Source organism: Coenobita brevimanus, chromosome 83 (genome assembly GCF_032717465.1).
Source record: "Coenobita brevimanus isolate Jiangsu-jjx chromosome 83, ASM3271746v2, whole genome shotgun sequence".
NCBI classification, from domain to species: Eukaryota; Metazoa; Arthropoda; class Malacostraca; order Decapoda; family Coenobitidae; genus Coenobita; species Coenobita brevimanus.
Genome location: NC_137036.1, coordinates 3,931,942 through 3,947,828, shown reverse-complemented (window position 1 = coordinate 3,947,828; position 15,887 = coordinate 3,931,942). Strand labels below are relative to the sequence as shown.

Here is a 15,887-nt window from a genome sequence, read left to right as displayed (position 1 = left end):
CGTTGAAGAAGAGGGTTTACGAAATCCTCAAAGCTCATAGAACTGGCCTTTAGTTTTATGTCAGGCAGGAGAGTGAGAGACTGATGAGGAGAGTGTATATGATTGACGTGGAGGGGGAGACAGGGAGGGGAAGGCCAAGGATGAGATGGAGGGATGGAATGGAAAGGTAAATGAGAGAGGGGTGTGTGAATTGGGAGCAGGGCAGTGAAATGGCGAGGGACAGGGTGACGTGGAGGCGATTTGTTTGTGGCCACCCCATATAAGGGATTAAGGAGTCTGGCAATAGATAGATAGATAGCAGTATCGGCCGCATTTTGGATGGTTTGGAAAAGTGTGTAGCCCCTCTTTCTGACCGATTTATTCTGCAGTTTACACCTTGATATTCTTTTGATGCTATCCATGTAAAGTAAATCCATATTAAAATTGTATAACTAACATAAATGAGAAAGTTAAGGTGTGATATGCTGAATAAGTCGTTAAGGGAAAGATGAAACGCAGCCTACAACAACGAGCTTATATTAATTTATGGTCAGGAAAGGAGAGAATTCAACCAACTTTCTGTGTGTGTGTGTGTGTGTGTGTGTGTGTGAGTGTGTGTGTGTGTGTGTGTGTGTGTGTGTGTGTGTGTGTGTGTGTGTGTGTGTCTGAGTGTGTGTGTGTGTGTGTGTGTGTGTGTGTGTGTGTGTGTGTGTGTGTGTGTGTGTGTGTGTGTGTGTTCTTACCTAATTCTTACCTAATTGTATCTTTACAGGAATGAGTCAAGCTCGTACTGTCCCGTGTCTTAAATTGTTTTGGCACACACTATTTCATTCGGTAGTGCATTCCATTGATCAATTGCTATGTTTGGGAAACTGAATTTCCTTACGTCTTTATCACCTCTCTTCTTATGCAGTGTTTTGCAGTGTCCTCTTGCTGATGCTTCTCCATTTGTTAAGTAATCATTTATGTCTATTTTCTCCTTCCCTGATATGCACTTATATAGCATTATCATGTCACCTCTTTTCCTTCTCTTCTGTAGTGTTGGTAGATTCAGTTTATTTAGTCTTTCTCCGTAGCTTAGGTCCCTTAAGTTTGGTATCCATCTTGTAGCGGCCTTTTGAACTTTTTCAATCTTGTCTATGTGTTTTTTGAGATGACTCCAGACTACTGATACATATTCCAGAGTTGGTCTAATGAATGATGTTATTATCCTTCTTAGCATGTCTTCATTTATGTATGTGAATGCTATTCTCATATTTGCAAGCAGTGTATACATGTTCCGTACCTTCTCGCTGATGTGGTCAGCCGGAGATAGTCTGTTATTGATAATCACACTTAGGTCCTTCTCTCTTTCTGATGTGTATAGGGTTTTATTTCCTAACTTATAATCCCAATCAGGTCTTTTTCCACTTTTACCAAACTTGATTACATGACACTTGTCCACACTAATTTCTATTTGCCATGTATTACTCCATTCATAAAGTTTATTTAATTCTTCTTGTAGCTCTTTACAAGAGTCTATGTTAGTAATTCTCCTTTGTATTTTTGCATCATCTGCAAACATATTCAGATAGCTCTCATTTCCAGTGTTACTGTTTATATCATTTATATACACTAAAAACATGATTGGTGCCAGCACTGAAGTCTGTGGTACTCCACTAGTCACTTCTTTCCATGATGAGTAGTTTCCTCTTAGTACTGTTCTCATTTCTCTTTTTATGAGAAAATCTTGCATCCGACAAAATAGTTTGCCTCGAATTCCTCCTTGATGGTACAGTTTCCATAAAAGTCTTTGGTGTGGTACTGTGTCAAAAGCTTTCTTGAAATCTAAATAGATACTGTCCACCCATCTTTCTCTTTCCTGTATTGTGTTTGTTACTTTGTCATAGTAGCTCAACAGATTAGTAACACATGATTTTCCTTTTCTGAAACCAAACTGTCTTTCTGTTATCATACTGTGTTCTTCTACATGATTTACCCAAGCTTTTCTTATAAGCTTTTCTAATACCTTGCTTACAACACTGGTCAGTGACACTGGTCGGTAGTTGAGTGGATTTTGTCAATTTCCTTTCTTGAATAAGGGGACAATATTTGCTTTTTTCCAAATATCAAGTAGTTTACCTTGACTCAAGGATTTCTTAAAAATTTAAAATAATGGTTTACTTAACTCCTTTGCACATTCTTGTAGTACCAAACATGAAATTTCATCAGGACCACTTGCTTTTCCTCTGTCTAATTTACTTAACTCCTCCTGTATTACTTTTTCTGCTATTTGTATATCTGGTAGTATGTGTGGACATGCATGTTTCACATAGTCCCTCTCAAAAATTTTTCTTCTGTAAAAACTAATTGGAAACTCTTATTTAGTGCTTCACAAATATCTTTCTCTTGTGTATAAGTGATTCCCTCGTCCGTAATGGATTGTATTATATCTTTTACTTTGGTTTTGCTTCTGATGTAGCTGTAAAACAACTTTGGTTGATCACTACTTTTATTTATTATATCCTCCTCAAAATGTTTTTTTTGGGCTTCCCTAATTATTCTTGTATAATCGTTTCTTGCCTGTTTGTAATTATTATACGCCCTTTCACTGTTATGTCTTCTGTATCTATTCCACAACAAATCTCTTCTTTCTTTTGATTGTTTACATTCTGTATTGAACCATTTCTGTATTTTCTTATCTGCTTCTTTGTGCTGTGGGATGTACTTCTGGAACCATATTTCATAAAATTCACAGAATTTTTTATATACAGCATTTAAATCTTGTCCTCTAAGCTCATTTTCCCAATCAACCTCTAAGAAATACTTCTTTAGGTCTTGATAATTTCCCTTTTTATAGTTTAGGCTCTTTTTGTAACTTTCATTGCTTTTAACTATGTCATATGGTATCCTGAAGTTGTAATTTATTACTGCATGATCGCTTTTGTCGAGTGAAGGGTGATATATTAAACTGTCAATATCATTTTCTTGCCTAGTAAATATTAGATCTAGCACAAAAGGTCCCTCGAGTCCTCTTTTTCTGGTGGTTTCCCTCACATGTTGCGTTAGGAAAAACTCTTGCACGAGATCCAGGAGCTTTTGGTCCCAACAGCTTTCTTGGCTAATTATATCTAGAGTATTCCAATTTATATTTGTATTAAAATCTCCAGTTAGTATAATTCTTTCCGATTTCTCTTCCATTTTATGTAGTAATGATCTTAAACTCTGAATTGTACTATCTGCCAGGTCCTCATATTCGTCTCTTTCCCATGTGTTTGATCTGGGTGGCATGTACAAATTGGCTACAATTACTTTCCCTTCAGATGTGTTGATCTCTACTGCAATCAGTTCTACATGTGATGGTATATCTAGTTTTATTTCATTGACGTTTAGATTTTTCTTAGGTAATGTTATAATTCCTCCTCCTTTTTTTAAATTTCTGTCTCTTCTCCATATATTGTATTCCTCTATGTTTAGTATGTCATTGGATATCCTTGGTTTTAATTTTGTTTCAGTTAGGCATATTATTTGTGGTTCATTTTCTCTGACATAATCATTCATCTCTAGTAATTTTGATACCATTCCATCCACATTTGAGTACATCAACTTTATCATCTTGTTTATATACTTATCATGACATGGTTTTACTACCTTCCTCCTTTTTATTCCATCCTGTTTGTGTACCACTTTCGTATCTGCAATCCTATTACTTTGTAAAAAAATTTCTTCTTCTCCTCTTCTGATCTTCCCTCATTTTTTGTTTTTGCTTCCTCCCTTTTCTCTTTCAGTAATTCCAGTTCCTCTTGTGTTAGGCATCTTTTTATCCATACATTTTTGAACTCCTCTTTTTCCATAAGATTCTTTGCATTTTTTAGTATCTCTTCCACAGTGTTTACACTCTGGAAAGTCACCTTTAGAGGTCTTGTCCTGCTTTTCTCGTATTTCCCTAACCTTTTGTGTTCCTCTATGTCTTTACTACAGATTTCCTCTGATACTTCTTTCAGTAAGCTCATTACATTTGCCATCTCCTTTTTGTCTCTTGTGATCTTGTTTTTTACTTCTTCCTCTTCTATACTAGTGATTACTATAGATTTGTTTATATCTACTGAATCTCTGACTAACTTTGGATTGTTTTGGATTATTCATTTCGCTTCCCGTTTAATGCTTTTTTCCTCCACCCTTGTTTCTAAGTCTTTCTTTATTTTCACCATTTCAGCATACGTGGTTTCCACATCATTTTTGTAGCTTTGCACAGCTTCATTCACCTGTGTTATCTTCTCCTCAATATCACTGCTTTGGTCTATCAGACTGCTTACTTGTCTAATTGTTTCTGTGACATTTTTTAACTCTTCCATAACACTCTCGTGATTGACTACTGTACTTGCCATTTCACTCATTTTCTTCCTAACTGTACTAAATTCCACTGTTAGTTCACTGGTAGTTGTGTCTTTCTTGTTGGCCTCCCTTCCTAGTTTTTCTATTTCTTCCTTTTGCAAGTGCATCTGCTTCTTTATTTCATCAATTTCATTTTTGAAAGCCATTTCTAGTTTGTGTACACGTTCATCCAGTCTATTGTGAGTCTCCACTTCAACCAGTTCTTGACAGAAATCATCATTTTGCTTTCTACCTTTATCCCTTTTCTTTTCCAAATTTGCTTTACCAAAGTATGTATCCATTTTGCAATACTAAGAGTACAGAGTATGTACTTACATTCACCGTGCAGCTGTAGTGTAAACAAATCTCAGCTGACTAAGCGCATTCTTACGTCTTAGTTCTCTTTTCAATTTGAACAAGTCTTGTTTAAACTTAATATTTTTTTTTCTTTTAATAATGAAAAATCATTTAGTCTAACCTGGTACAGAACTTGACTCATATAAAGATACTAATTTAGATAATGCCACTGGCCGTGTTGGTTCAGTACGGAGCGCCAATGTCGCACGTCTGCCTCCTTTGACTCCCTCTGTGTGTGTGTGTGTGTGTGTATTTGGAACAGGAGATTTGTCAGGGTGTCCAGAGAGGTGGTGCACAGATGGGGATAAAATTTCGCCTAATGTTTCCCTTCTTGTGCCTGTCATTTGCCTCTGCCTAATATTCAAAGCCTGAGAGAGACCTGGTATGTTCCTCTGTCCATAGACACAAAATGTACCTAATGTTTTCACTCTCCTGTACATCATTTCCCTCCACTGGCTTGTATTCATGGAGTAAGAGATGTTTTTTCCCCTCCCATAGACACACAAGGACGTGTCACCTCCTCTGCTTGTCACTTTCCTCGGCTGATATTTCTTGGGTGAGAGTGGCTTGGTTTGTTTCTCTTCCCATAGACATTTCTCTTACATATCAGGCATTAGGGAGGAAAGTGATGGACATGCTTAAGTGTGAAGTAGACGTAGCGGAGAAGCTGAACACACACTTTTAGCCAGACTGCACAGTGGACAATGAGAAAGTTAGGATCAAAAGAGCCGATCTGCACAGTCAAGGTCAAGTTCACTTACTATTCAACTGCATCTACCTCACGCTTAGGGCTTGTGTGTCACCTTCCTCCCTGACGCATCATGCCAGAGAGAACCATGTCAGGGCACACAAACATATCAGAGTATTCTTAGCTTAGGAATATTAGCCAGAGGAAGAAAGTGACCAGTAGAAAAAGGTGAACTGTTAGGTGGAATTTTTTATCTATGGGCGGAGAATAATAGCAATCCTCTCTTTGCAAAAGAATGTAAGTCAGAGGAGGTGATGTAGGGCAGATCGGGTCTAAACTCATTTTTTATATTTTTTATCGAGGTAAAGATGCACTTGATACGTCGGTGATGACTGGCTGAAGGCAACAGTACTTCCTAATCTCTTTACTCGTCAGCATTATTAATTGACAACATACATCTGAAGGGGAAATTTGGGTTAGTAAATGTTATTCGGACATGTTGCATTCAGCCAATCATCACCAGCCTGTCAAGTGCATCTTCGCCTCGATTAAAGTAAAAAAAAATGAGTATAGTTGTTACATGGCCAAGTTGTTACACCCTCAGTATCTCCATAATTAGTCAACAGGTGAGGGAGTGGTCGTCGCCATGTTAATCAGTTTTTAAGCAAAGGTGGGGCCTGAGGTGGCAACTGGAAGGGGTTTCTTGAGTAACAGCTTGAGTAAAAAAAATCAGATGTCAAAAATTTTTCTCGTGTTCAAAGTTATTTTAGTACATCTGCGTCAATTGTTGATGCACAGGAGTCACTTGGTATAAGGTGTCACATGTGTCAAGAGGCTATGAAATTAGCAAAGGCTTATGGTGGTGATGTTAGTTTTCTGGACATAAAGTGGCCAAGTGTACAGAATGACGGTGTTGGGTTTGAAACGGCAAAGTTGGAACAGTAGCAATTTACCTTCTCCGAGAATATACTTTAAGGACTTGTCCCAGTATTTTCAGATAGCGTTTAAACCACGCCTGAAATTACCTTTGGATAACACACTAAGTCATGAAGGCGACAGTCAAACGAGACGTGGATAATAATAATTTAGAAGTGTTGCCGATAAGTACAGTGTAGTGCTAAAGTAACTGATTGGTTAATGAGTAGTGTTGGTCAAAATGGTCTTTATGTAGATATATGTACAGTAGGTGATATCTGTGTTTACTAATCACTTTATATCTCTCTATCTATGTCTGTCTCAAACTATTTCTTCATTCAACTTTCCATCAACACGAATTAATCAATCCATCCGTATCTATATCCCTCTGTCTCTGTCTGTCTATCTATGAACAGTGAAAACAGAACAAGTTAGTGGTTCAGTGAGTGCTATTGACGGTGCTATTGAATGCTAGTAGTAGTTGCACAAGTGAGTGATTCTGTTGCTGACAGAGGTTGTGATGGAGTGACTGAATGAATGATACGGATGTAATGTTATCAGATTTACACTACGTCCAGTATGCTACCAGACTGTGACTTTAGAACAAGTATGGACATATTTGTGTTCTATCACACACACACACACACACACACACACACACACACACACACACACACACACACACACACACAGATAGATAGATAGATAGACAGATATAGATATAGGTATAGATAGATAGATATACAGATTTAGATATAGATATAGATATAGATATAGATATATACAGATAAAGATATAGGTATAAATACGGTATATAAACCTATCTATATCTGTCAATCTATCTATATCTATCTATCGATCTATCTGTCTATCTATCTATCTCTATCTATTTACCTATTTATCTATATCTATCTATCTATCTATCTACTTAGAGCCGATTTCACATTCTGTAATTCTGCATTTAGGTAGTATAGACTAAAACGATGGGAATGGGAGCGATTAGAGCCGAGTCGAGACAAAGAGAGTGATTCCAGCCACATCAAACTACTGAATAGAAAGAGGTAAGATTCTTCTAACGTAGTACAGTACTTTGTTAGCAGCACCGACTTCCACTTTCCAGTCTTCAGGGCGAATGACTCTATCTCGCCACAATAGTACAAACAGGTGACAGTAGCACAACGAAGAGATCCTCTACGATGATATAACCCAACAAAGTTGTGTTTACCGATACTGACACTGGGCTAATATACAGCAGTCGGAAGCACTACTCCTCTGTATGAGTCAAGTAGTACACGTGTCATGGCTTTGGCCACATGCAGGATCAGGTCCCAAGACTGTAACACTGTGAATATTGTTATGGGATGTATCACGACGCACGAAACTGTACAACGAAGACTTCTGATCAGGGACAGCCAAAACTGACACTGCAGTGGGGCAGTGCACTCAAGACACCAGACAACAGTACCTGACACCACCACAGCATCCAGGCAACTACATCATTCTCTGACACCACCACAACATCCAAGCACCTACATCATTCTCTGACACCACCACAGCATCCAAGCAACTACATCATTCTCTGACACCACCACAACATCCAAGCAACTACATCATTCTCTGACACCACCACAACATCCAAGCAACTACATCATTCTGCAATATCAGCAGTCACCATCAAAAGTACTGTCGCCTCTCATCTTTTTCTCTACATGGACTTTGAAAATCAGTGTGGTGAATCTGCAGGAACTGACACTGAATCGTGTGTTGTTGCAGATTCGCCACGCTGATTTTCAAAGTGCATGGAGAGAAAGGCAGAAAAGGCGACACGGCTTTTGAGGCCAACTGTACAGCACAGCCGTATCCAGCCAAAATGCTGGGCAAAAAACAGGATATACAAGACAGCACAAACATAAGGAATTGCTGATCATATATGATAATGTGAGAGTTTTCACATTGAAGTGGGTGAGTGCAAACATAGATTTGTTACGCAGGGCAGATGTAGTTTGAAATGGAATTTTCTTAGATGACAGTGTCCCAGGAGACAATGCTAGAAATCCTGTTACATTACGTGTTAGGCACATAATTAAGATTCAACTGAAAGTACCGAACTGTATCGTATCGTTTATTAAGACTCCAACATGCTTGCATGCATCGGCCTCGGTCACCTAATGGCTCCAGACTAATCTCCTCCCCCAAGGGACACAAAGCCTAACACACGCAGCCCTCCTACGAAGGAATAATGATGCTTATTGTGACTTCTTCTTCTTGTGTCCCCTATGAAGGGTAAATGTTTTAGGCTTTGTGTCCCCTGGGAGAGGAGGAAGTTACCTAGAACAAGTTTTTTTTTTTTTTTTAAATTATATTACTTTCAGTGGGATTTTAATTATGTGCCAAACACATTGAAAAGAGATCTGAACACTTAAGTTGGTGGGACAGCCATGGGTAATAAGGAGAACCTAGATATCCAGACCCCTTACCATCCAATTCCTGATGCAGTGGAGATAATAATGTTCAAACCGACCGATGCTGATGGGCAACGTGGACGGTGAGGTGTATGCCACCGGTCTACAACACGCCCTTATAAAGTTGTCTCATCTCTGCCAACTGATCAACTTTGGGTCGGTACAGGATGTAAAGCTGCATCCTTGGTTCAGTAAAAATGCAGGCAACAAATTCTCAGCCCTTTTCTGTCCAACTCTCTAATGCAAGAGTTAACCGTTTCTCCCAGTCCTTCATTTATGCAACAGGTCAACTCTGTAACTGTTTCCCTCTGACTGTATTTCCTACTTCCTATGATTTCCAGTCCTTCAAACGCAGTGTGTCCAGGCATCTCGATATGAACGGATCTTGATTTGGCTCTCTTTTGTATTGTTTTTGTTTTTTCTTGGAAGGAACGGTTTGCGGGCTCCTGGCCTTTGGTTCCTTCTTTCTTGCATTAAAAAAGGAAAAAAAGTAGCACAAGGAATCCACTTGAGTTTTTAGGAATGATTTGGATCAGGGTTCGCTAAGCAACAGTTTTCAGTATATGCTGATGGCTGGAGACTTCTAATAATCTTATGGTGGCATATAATCTGGAAAATCATGTATAATAAAGTGCTCTCCTCCAGGCAATGTGGCTTCATGTGACCAGCAAGCAGTAATCGCCAAATCAGAACTTGAGAAGAAAAAAAATCATGATCGCTTTGTATGGTAGGGGGTTATACAGACTGGACCGGTCTACAACAAGCCTTTAAAATGTTCTCATCTAAGCCAACTAATCAACTCTGGGTCGGTACTGGATGTAAAGCTGCATCTGATGAGGAGTATCATCCATGGTTCAGTACAAATGCAGCCCAGTAACAACGAACGAGCATCTACACCAACAGAGAGCAGAATGAAGGTTACGAGTTCAGAAATGGGCAATACGCAAATGGGAAGATAACGTGACACAAATTACAACCTGAACGAGTTGGAAGTATAATGTGGTGGCCCATTATTAAAAACAAAGATTCATAGGTGAAGAAACAGCACACCCTAAATAAAATTTTAATAATAATAATAAAAAATAAAAGTTGACTCAACAGCAGATCTCGTATGGGACACAGGAGCAGATCTCCACAAACTGATGGCTTGTGACTGGCTATATCTGAACAAAAGCCAATGCACGTGCTTTCTTACTTTGAATACTGAGGGTACAATCGCCCAGAGAAATGATCCGATTCCCAGTAACTGTCACTCAGAAAGTGGTACCCGGCAACTGCCACACCTTTGTTGTATTACCTGTAATGCACACAAGGAAGAATAATCACCATCATCATCATCATCATCCGGACCTCCTTTCCCACCCTAGGGCGGAGTAAGGAGTAGCAGCGCCCAGACAGCCAAAGTTTGTCCAGTTCAATAGGCCACGCTTCCATTCACTCATCATTCAAGCCCACGGAATCCTGGCTTCATCTGATAGGCCAAAAAATTTCACGACGTTCTGTAGCTCCATACATACTTATCCGATAATGCCAGTACTTTAGGTTTAAAAAAGTAATAAATAAATGTTGTTACCGTGTATATCTCGCATTAGGTAAGAGGAAACCACAGTATACTGAAGCTGAGGCTTAGCGGCACAAAAGAATATGAAACGCACAGCCGATCGCTCGACGGTTTCAGGGTTAAATTGCGGAGAAACTTGCGTAATACTTGTTTTACACACCAAATCAACAATACTGAGGAAGAAGAGTTGCATAAAATAAAATCTACAGTTAAAAATCATGTCCACTTCACGAGTGTCATTAAATCACGATAATAAGCATATCAAAGTGTATTCTTATGCACATATAAATATCATCATCATCGTTATCCGGACCTCTTCTCCCACCCTAAGGCAGGGTGAGGAGTAGCAACGTCCAGACAGCCCAGGTTTGCCCAGTCCAGTAGGCCTCTCTTCCATTCACTCATCATTCAAGCCTCCGGAATCCTGGCTCTATCTGATATAAATATACGAGATGAAATTCAGGCGGGAAAACAAAGCCGTGGGCCTGTGAGCAAACAGTGAAATAGTAGAATGCACCAGAGAAGAGTGTCCATTGAATTGAGTGAAAAGGTGACATTACTGGGGAGCAACCATACTCTTTTACCTCAACCTGTACTGGACCTTCGTTCATTTGCAGCATATTCCACGTAGTCCAATGGAAGAAAAGGATAACACAAGGTTTCCACACTATTTCCTTGGCACTTCTTTCTGACTAGCATCATAGTTTAGTGTCCACAGCCTACATATTTACAACTCGGCCTTCAAAATGGAGATAAGGTAATTTTACGCCAATTTAAGGGCCAAGGATGAGATGGAGGGATGGAGTGGAGAGGTATATGACAGAGGGGTGTGTGAGCTGTGAGTAGGACTGTGAAATGGCGGGGGACAGGGCGACATGGAGGCGATTTGTTTGTGGCCACCCCTTTCGGGATTAAGGCGTCTGGCAATTGATAGATAGATAGAAAAGTTTTTTTTTTTTTTTTTTTTTTTTTTTTTTTTACTGGTGGTGAAATTCCAACATATAATCGAATCTACAGGACAGTTTCATAAAATGAAGACGGAAGGCTGGTGGTCAAAAGCAAAACAGTCAATAAAGAGAACTAAAGAAGAAGTTGAAAAAAAAAAAAAAAAAAGCAAGCGTGACTACGAAGGCCGGAAGGGTTACACTCCCACTCATAGCGTGATCATGACAAACACAGATATCCTTGGCCGAGGTTGCCAGACGTCTTTGCGTAAAAAAGGACAGATGCATCGTAAAAACCAGGACATTTGAGAGAAAGAGAAAGAGAGAGAGAGAGAGAGAGAGAGAGAGAGAGAGAGAGAGAGAGAGAGAGATTAATAGATTAGAAACAAAAATCACACATACCTATAGTCGAATAACTGATTGACAACATCTGGTCAAAAGAATCCCCTTCACCGATTTCGTCTGCATCAGTGGGAGTTGAGGGGCTTGCATGGTCCTCTCTACATGCTGCCTCGACTGATGTTTTCCCTTCCAGATCCTCGTAAATCTTGCTTGAGAAACGTGCTTGCATTTTTTCACTAAGTACAAAGTTACGGCAGCAGATTTCATTGTCGTGTAGGCGTGTTCTGACTCTTAGAATTGCCTCAAGGTAACACGTGCTTAATTTGTTTCTTGCATTGGCTTTTGCATTTGTATCATCAAGGAAATACCCGTTCAAAGAAGGCTGTACTTAAAGAATACAGCGTGAGTTCACTGTAATAGCTGCCAACTCTAGGTAACATTTTTCTCCTATTACACTGTCCTAATTTGAAAGAAATGTCCTAAACTTTACAGGGTCTGTTGATATTTCTGAGTCAGGGAATTCTTCATGGCAGTTCATTTTCACTGAGATGTGATCATACTGGTTTGCAACTTTTTGTACATAGAAATTTTCTTCTCTTGTCAATTTTTCCAAGGGACGATTGCTAAATCGTGGTTTCATTTGGCTGAGACATTTCTTAGGGCTGAGATATTTCATGTAATTCATCTTCACAAGTGGCTTCTCAATTCTTTTATCTGTTTTCCTGCCTCAAGGATAAAATCATAGCAGCATTGCTGGATTGTAATCATCCTCTGATTACCAGTGTTGCTGGACTTCAAGTCATGTTCAAATTTGTCTCCAAGCTTAGTCACTTAATCACCAAGGCAGTTGCCGCTGGCGAAAATCCATGCATTTTTTTTGAAGCAGAAAGTCTCTTTACTCTTCAGGTTCTTGAAATTACTTTGTGGGATCAGGCTTTGATGCCTGGAAAGCAGCATTTAGAGTTTCAGTTTTAATAAGTGGACAGACAAAGGTAATGTACATCTTATTAACTTCATCAAGGAGCACATTGCTCAGTGTTCGGGCAGTACAGTTTTTGTTATCAATACAGCAGAAATATGCCTTTAGCTCATCCTACTGGGTAAATATAAAAAATATTTATTTACCTTGCACAAGGCATCGTGTGGCTCTTGGAGCTGCAAACTTCTCATTATATTCATATCCACAGTTCGTAATGACATAGATTTTCTTGTAATCTGGTCAGTACAAAGACCTTAAATGGAACCAGTGGAGTATTTCAGAAATTAGATAGAGCAAAGGAGCAGGCAGAATACTGAACGTTTTTTCAGCACACAAGGCTAAACTGTGACGAGTGCATGAGATGAACTGAATATTTGGGTTAATACCTCTAAACCTTGAAAATATAGTGTTTGCATCACCAGAGACACTATTCGCACCATCAAAGTCGACCCCACATGACCTTGACCATTGAACCCTTGACCTAGCTGACCTAATCAATTCATCATCCCACACTGCAGCACTAACATAAGTCTGGTGGAAATCCTTAAGGGGTTCAGGAGATATCGCACTAAGAAGAGTTTTACAAACGCGTGAACGAGATGGACAGACCAACCACTTAATTCTCCACTATCATTGGTGGGTGGAGGCACATAGAGGGGTAAAGGTATAGAGTAACGCTGATAAAAGGGGATGGTGATGAAAACAGATGATGCTAATGGTAGTATGGCAACGCAGGATATGATACAGCTTAGCATTACTGATGTTACACGTATTGGACCAATAAACAACAGCATGCAGAGCACCTTGACGAGCATAACCTTTCTAGTGCCGTGTATTAATAGTAAGTGATAAACATATTTCATGGATGGTTTCTAGTGAAATAAATGACAAATACTTGGTGAAATGTAGAGGTGTATGGTATGTAGGAGGACTACTGGGCCTTGGGAGCAGGTTGTAAAGCCTATGCCCAGAGTCGTACACATAAAAAAGAAAAAAATGACCTGCTTCCTGGTAATAAAAGGTAATAAGTTGACGATAAATGTACTGCCTTCTAGTGAACAGCCAAGTTATGTTAGGCAGAGACAACTGTACTGTTTTCTAATGAAGTATTAACTTATTTCCAATGAATAAATAATAAACGTATTGTTTCCTAGTTGTTGTTGATCAGTCCCGGTCTGTCTGACAGAACAGGCCCATCAACCTCAGGCGAACAACCACCCCCGCAGGGCTGTCCTGTGCAGTGAACCGATGTTCAGCAGCAGACACCGAGGCGCGGTGAGGAGTGTGAAGATTTGGTTCCCGATGGACGCGACATTTGCGTCTCTCCACACAGCTAACAGAGACAAAATAAATGGCTCAATATCACCCCGTTATTTGGCTACATGGTTGCTACCCAGTGTTATTAATGGTTTCCTGGGTTAAAGGAAACCATTTGGATTCAGTCAATGTAGAGTCACCCGAAGAGGAAAGTAGCAAAAAATAATAGGGAGGATGGGAGAAATTTGAAGAGAGGAGGGCAGACAGAAAAAGAACGATAAAGTTGAAAGAAGTAGGCAGCACCATATCAAGTGAGTGGATGATGGTTGCCACCACTTGCCACCAGTGCTTCCCAGTGAAAAAAAGTGAACAAAATGCATGAGCAGTTCTCATGTACCTCCAAACAGCAGGAAGAACAGCACCTTGATGGGTATAAACTGCTTCTTTACGAGATCCTTACGTACTCGGGTCACCCATAACGGCGTCCTTCTCCCACACATTCTCGTCTCTGTCCCCTCCTCAATCCTCACTTCTTCATCTTTAACACATCCCCCATTCTTCCTCCCTTCCTCAGTCTTCTTGCCAACCTCTCTCATCGCCCCTTCATCTCCATTTGCAAACATTTGTACGTCAATTCCACGTTCGGTACTCTTCAGGCTATTTCCTATTTTGCCAACGTTTTCTTTTGAGTCACGGCCATTTCCAATCTTTTTTACTTCCTCTTCCATGGGTCCATTCATGATCTTGCTGTTACTGTCCTTTCCAAGTTCAACATTTTTCCCATCGTCTGTCAAGAAGGTCCTGTTCACTTCTTTGTTCTCGATACTGTCCGTATTTTCCATCTTGTTCGCGCCACTTTCAAACTTATTTACATTTTCGTCCGTGGGTTTATTATTGTTCGTACTCCCACTGTCGTTTACAGGTGTATATTTCCCATCTTCCTGGCTCATATTTTTGGTGTTGTTTTGAAATTTATTATCAGTTTCGGCGTATTCTCCACTTTCTATGTTTCTGTGTCTGTTCTTTCAGTATCAACTGCATATTCTGCACTGCTCTCAGGTGCTGCTTCTCTCTCGTCCTCGCTGTCCGTCCCACATGCCATCTGTCAGAAAAGATATCAAAGTTCAACATTAGAGTCATTATCAGTATTGTCTTCATTCATCAAAGTAATTAAAATCCCATCCCTTGCTCATACATCACCGTCATCATCACCATTACACTCGCGAAGCATGAGCGGGTGCTGTTTTGATGACGTGTGTGTGTGTGTGTGTGTGTGTGTGTGTGTGTGTGTGTGTGTGTGTGTGTACAAAATATATCAAAAAGTTTGCCTCTGGTTATAATCACACTTGGTGGTAAGGTAGAGGGACCTCCCATGCGATTTCTTTTTTTTTGGGGGGGAGGGGGAGGAGGGAGAACAATACATCATAGGTCAAGGTCACGCGGGAAGATCAAAGCGTGACCTAGCAAGACCAGCTAAAGCATTTTTTTTTTTTCTTAGACCAAACTTGGTGCACGGGCTGAGAGTAATTAAAAAAAAAGGAATTAAATTTTGAGGACAGCCAAGGTCACAGGAAAAGGCTTAAAATCAAGGTTACAAGGCGGGTCAGTCTGAGCAGGTCAGAACCGATTGGGAAGAAAGTTGGTGGAAGTGTTGAGGGTCAGGCAAGAATGAAGTTGTTTGATTTGACTTTGAAAGGGAAGAAAACTGGTGGAAGTGTTAAGGGTCAGGCAAGAGTGCAGTTGTTTGATTTGACTTTGAAAGCACTGGGTTGAAAATCAGGTTGACAGGGCAAAGGAAACTGTAGCATCCTTATGTGATTTGTAAAGGAAGGTGTTGGACTCCTGGATTGTTCCTTCTTGTTAGCATTATGATGTTATAGATAGATAGATAGATAGACTCAATTAATAATGAGGTATGTAAACTGACAGGTATATCAAAAGCAAATTAAATACCACCATCACCATCAAAACTACTAATCATTTTTTGCTGAATAAAATCGTTTGTTCGTTGCATCACTGAAGGAAAGGACAACGGACTGTAAATGTGCAA

The 15,887-nt window shown here is 39.8% G+C and overlaps 1 protein-coding gene across 1 annotated transcript in view; it reads right to left on the bottom strand.

Annotated features, from left to right (window-relative positions):
* LOC145409857 (major facilitator superfamily domain-containing protein 6-like) overlaps positions 1-14,324 on the bottom strand; it is a 73,946-nt gene extending 59,622 nt beyond the window's left edge. The window contains exon 1 of the mRNA XM_080280139.1: positions 14,235-14,324. The gene's annotated coding sequence lies outside the window, so the exon portion shown is untranslated. The remainder of the gene's footprint in view (positions 1-14,234) is intronic.
* Positions 14,325-15,887: the final 1,563 nt, after the last annotated feature.